Source organism: Nanorana parkeri, unplaced genomic scaffold (genome assembly GCF_000935625.1).
Source record: "Nanorana parkeri isolate BGI_ZX_2015 unplaced genomic scaffold, ASM93562v1 scaffold1388, whole genome shotgun sequence".
Taxonomy (NCBI): domain Eukaryota; kingdom Metazoa; phylum Chordata; class Amphibia; order Anura; family Dicroglossidae; genus Nanorana; species Nanorana parkeri.
Genome location: NW_017307656.1, coordinates 266,657 through 271,861, shown reverse-complemented (window position 1 = coordinate 271,861; position 5,205 = coordinate 266,657). Strand labels below are relative to the sequence as shown.

Here is a 5,205-nt window from a genome sequence, read left to right as displayed (position 1 = left end):
TTGTCTGTCATCATTAACCCCTTCCGCCCGCCTGTCTGCATATAGGTGGTAGCACGGGGATGGGCCCTTTCCCTTCATTGCGACATGCAGTATATGTGCTCTGGGAGCGCGCTTCATCGGGCGCCCCCAGAACTGCGACCAACACCTCCCAGTCACACAGCGACGGTCGGGAGTCGGTAGGACAGAGGTTCATGTGTTGTATGTATATATATTGGCTATGTGGGTGCATGAGCACTCCGGGAACCGATCCAGTACAGGAAAGGGGACAGACAGACTTGGCTTTATTATAATAATCTCATAGGTGACCCCAGGGGGAGGTTTCTCTGTCACAGGCGCCCTTCACGGCTGGTCTTATTCACATGTAATAGTGCGTGCGTTGTTCGTGCGCCTCCTCTGGGGTAATGTGCAGCGCGACTTTTGTATATTTCACATGATTCAGCTCATCACAGATTACATGCTACTTGCTGGATGTGTGAAGATTGCACAGGACGGTGACATCATAGGACAAGGCATTGCATTGCATACAACCGTAACTCATCTACGTGCATTTAAATACCCCGAAAAGGCCAACATGTGACCCGGCCGTCAGTGTATTTCTGCGTACTGACACTTCCAGTCCGTGCACAGCACAGATCCTTGTGGCCGGTGGGGAGTCTGTGGACCCGGCTGGGTGGAATGTCAGGCATGTGCCTGTTGGGCAGGGCAGACATATTGTTTACTGTATTCCTGTCTTCCTGAATCCACACAAAGCCTCCCTGCTGGATTCACACCTCCTCCATATCATCATCGATCTATAGTACACTGGGACCGGTGACTCCCTGTGTCTGGAGTCCGGCCTCTCATTCACTGACACTGGCCTTCTATTCTCTGTCCCCGGGGGAAGGGGAGGAGGTAGTTCCAGACGCTGCACCTGGAAAAGCAGACAGTAAAGAAAAGCAAGAGCCTGAACCGGAGAGGTGAGGGCAGAGGCATACCTGGCCGGGGGAGGTGTGACCGGAGAGGTGAGGGCGGGGGCATACCTGGCCGGGGGAGGTGTGACCGGAGAGGTGAGGGCGGGGGCATACCTGGCTGAGGGAGGTGTGACCGGAGAGGTGAGGGCGGGGGCATACCTGGCTGAGGGAGGTGTGACCGGAGAGGTGAGGGCGGGGGCATACCTGGCCCAGGGAGGGACGCATGGCCAGGACTACAGAGAGCTCTGCTATGCACTGATCTGAAAAAGGAGCTGATAGGAGGCACAGGGGGCCACACTGGAAGGAGTCTGCTCTGATAGGAGGCACAGGGGGCCACACTGGAAGCAATCTACTCTCATAGGAGGCACAGGGGGCCACACTGGAAGGAGCCTGCCCTGATAGGAGGCACAGGGGCCACACTGGAAGGAATCTACTCTGATAGGAGGCACAGGGGGCCACACTGGAAGGAATCTACTCTCATAGGAAGCACAGGGGCCACACTGGAAGGACTCTGCTCTGATAGGAAGTACTGGAAGGAGTCTGCTCTGATAGGAAGCACAGGGGCCACACTGGAAGGAGCCTGCTCTGATAGGAAGGAAGGAGTCTGCTCTGATAGGAAGCACAGGGGCCACACTGGAAGGAGTCTGCTCTGATAGGAAGCACAGGGGCCACACTGGAAGGAGCCTGCTCTGATAGGAAGCACAGGGGCCACACTGGAAGGAGCCTGCTCTGATAGGAAGCACAGGGGCCACACTGGAAGGAGCCTGCTCTGATAGGAAGCACAGGGGCCACACTGGAAGGAGCCTGCTCTGATGAAGACGAGGAAGTGTGGAGAAGATAGGCGGTTGGTGACATTTGTCACGGACGTGTTGTTGATGATCTCACATTGGTAACAAGTTGGCGGTTTGTACGGATTCAGCTGCGGCACCAACACCACCGGGACCAGGTGAGACCCGGCGACGTGTCCCATTATTATACATTGTTTAGAAGGTTTCTGCTGCCTGATGGTGACGGGTTGGGGTGGCTGTGGGGGATTTATATATCTTCAGATCTGCACACAATCATTGTCAGAGGTATTGTCCGTGTATACTGGATGGAGCCGTGTACATGGCGGGGTCATTGTCCGTGTATACTGGATGGAGCCGTGTACATGGCGGGGTCATTGTCCGTGTATTCTGTATCTATAGGGGCCCCTCTATGTCTGGTACCTGTGTCTGTATCTATAGGGGCCCCTCTATGTCTGGTACCTGTGTCTGTATCTATAGGGGCCCCTCTATGTCTGGTACCTGTGTCTGTATCTATAGGGGCCCCTCTATGTCTGGTACCTGTGTCTCCTATCTATAGGGGCCCCTCTATGTCCGGTACCTGTGTCTCCTATCTATAGGGGCCCCTCTATGTCTGGCACCTGTGTCTCCTATCTATAGGGGCCCCTAATACACATTATATTGATGACGTCACTCTAAATACAATCATCATTCCCAGGCGATGGCGTAAATATAGGAGTGGCCCCGCGATCCGGCGTAGAAGGGTCCCTGACATCACACCAGATATGTGTATTTAGGGCAGAAGCAGCACCAGACAGATGTCCTCAGAGTCCTAAAGCATTGATTTGATTCCTCAAATAACCAACGGAAAAATAAAGGCAGCCAACGCGTTTCGGCAGCCAAGCAATCCCTCTTCATCAGGGCCAGGACCCGGCCGAGCTTTGCCTGTCCCCTCACCACTGCTGAACACTCACGCTGTCTACACCCTCCCCCATTAGAGATGTGGTCTGTCACTAGCAGGAACTAGATCTAGAGGGTGACGCTCGCTTTCATCGGAGGAGGGGCATGGCAGCGGAAGTCTTTGGCCCCCGAAACTCATTGGCTGCCATTATTTATTTGTTGTCATTTGGGGAATTGAATCATCACTGCTGGACTCTAAGGACGTTGGTTTGTCGCTCCTTCTGGCTCAGATACCCGGACTTCTCTTATGGAGAGCTGCTGCACACAAGCATGGAAACTATGTTAAGGGCCACAATTTGGTATCAGTGGGGGATCCATATCTAGCGCTTCGCTTCGTCCTGAACATTAAAACCTGTAGGGCCGCCATAAGGGGGTATTGCAGGCGATTCTGATTGCAATGTGTGCAGCCTAGACTGTAAGTGGTGTGACTCCGGTTCTCGCTCCTCTGCACCACATTGGTGACACTTCATGCTGTAGCAACTGTTCACATACCGCAACATCCCCTCCCCCCCCATTGAACACACACTGGCCCTCAGAGCTGACAGTCATTGAACACACACTGGCCCTCAGAGCTGACAGTCATTGACCTCACACTGGCCCTCAGAGCTGACAGTCATTGAACACACACTGGCCCTCAGAGCTGACAGTCATTGACCTCACACTGGCCCTCAGAGCTGACAGTCATTGAACACACACTGGCCCTCAGAGCTGACAGTCATTGACCTCACACTGGCCCTCACAGCTGACAGTCATGGCTCTGGGGGGATGATGTTGCTGAGCAGAGTCCGCTCCGTGCGGCAGACGCAGATTCATCGTCTCTCCAGGATTTCGCCGGGATCCAGTTGTGCGTTTCACTTGAAGCGTCACATTGCTTCTTTATGACGGGGACACCTGGATCTGAGGATCGTTGTGTTCCCAGACACCGGCACGGCGCCAGGAGGAGACGGTCACACTCGTGCCAGCTTCTGCCAAGCTTCATTGATGCCAGCTGCCGGCAGAGAGACATGAGAGAGGCCTGCACACTGTCCAAGAACATGGCAGCCATTGTTGTGCCCGGTCTCTCCCGCAGCTGCCCTGTGACCGCCTTTCACATTGGAATGGAGCGGGGAACATTGCAGGCAGATGTGTGAGCGACGTGTGACCCCCCCATGAATCGTTCACCCGTCATTCACCCATCATTCCAGGATACAGACAATTGACTGGCACAACGGTTCCACCATCAGGCTAAACAGAGAAGCCTCTGATAGAGCCTGGCACCCTCCTTCTACACAGACACCTCACCAACAGATGCAGCTTACTCCTAAAGGTAACAGTTAGACCGTGACAGCTTCCATTGGAGTCTTCTCACCCAGGTGCTTAGCTGGATGATATAGTATTATTATTATACAGGGTTTATATGGCGCCAACAGTGTGCGCAGCGCTATACAATATAAGACAAGATGGTGAGGAGGGCCCTGCCCCTGAGGGCTTAGGCCTCATTCACACTGCCGCGCATATTGTACCATATGCAAATAAACGCACATAGCCGCGCGTGGAGCCGTATATTTGCGTAGCGTATATATGCGCAAAAACAGAATGGAACAGAGATGCGTCCGGCAGCGTATTGCTGCGTATTTACGTGCACATACGTGTGTTTAGGTGCATATACGCGCGTGCATGCGTACAGCACAATAAAAATTCCATTATGAGTGATGCATTCTGGGATTGCATATACGCGTATAAATACGCACATATACGCAATATACAATTTTGCTCTTGCGTTGTGTGTGAATGAGGCCTGCAATCTCAAAATGTACGGCGGTGGTGCAGTATGCGAACAGTTGCTACAGCGCCAAGTGTCACAAATGTGGTGCAGAGGAGCGAGAACCGGAGTCACACCACTTACAGTCTACGCTGGACACATTGCAATTAGTGAAAGGTGAAGGTGTCAGTTGGCGTTGCCGGGTGCACATTGCCGGGTTGTAGTTGTGTGTGCGGAGTATAGAAGGAGCGAACCGCGTCACTGCACACAATTACTGGATGTGCACAGAGTGTAGAGATGATCAGAACATGCCGAGTCCAGCGTATCGGCAGTGATACCGAGTCCAGCGTATCGGCAGTGATACCGAGTCCGGCGTATCGGCAGTGATACCGAGTCCGGCGTATCGGCAGTGATAGCGAGTCCGGCGTATCGGCAGTGATAGCGAGTCCGGCGTATCGGCAGTGATAGCGAGTCCGGCGTATCGGCAGTGATAGCGAGTCCAGCGTATCGGCAGTGACGGTGTGGAGGACGCCATGGAGGACGCCATTATCACAGTACATGTAGCTGTGTGTCTGGATATTGTAGAGGAAGAGTTTGGTTGTGCGCAGCAGACGGCGGACGTTGGTTGTAGAAGGTGTCAGAGTTCCGGCATCCCTCTGTTGATGAGTCAGCTTTGTGTATAAGCGGCAAGGACAAGAGAACTAATCCTGAAGAAAACACAGATAGACCGTGCGATAAGACAGAGCGTCCATTACCCAATGACCCCGTTCCCCCCCCCCCCACCTCTCCT

General features: G+C 53.6%; 1 protein-coding gene across 4 annotated transcripts in view; it reads left to right on the top strand.

Moving 5' to 3' along the window:
• Window positions 1-5,205, top strand: part of ARHGAP32 (Rho GTPase activating protein 32) — a 54,265-nt gene that overhangs the window by 16,384 nt on the left and 32,676 nt on the right. The window contains exon 1 of one of the 4 annotated variants that reach the window (XM_018569752.1): window positions 1,877-1,896. The exons of the other annotated variants lie outside the window; for them this stretch is intronic. The gene's annotated coding sequence lies outside the window, so the exon portion shown is untranslated. Of the gene's footprint in view, window positions 1-1,876; window positions 1,897-5,205 lie in introns of those variants that run through there. 4 annotated transcript variants of the gene reach the window in all.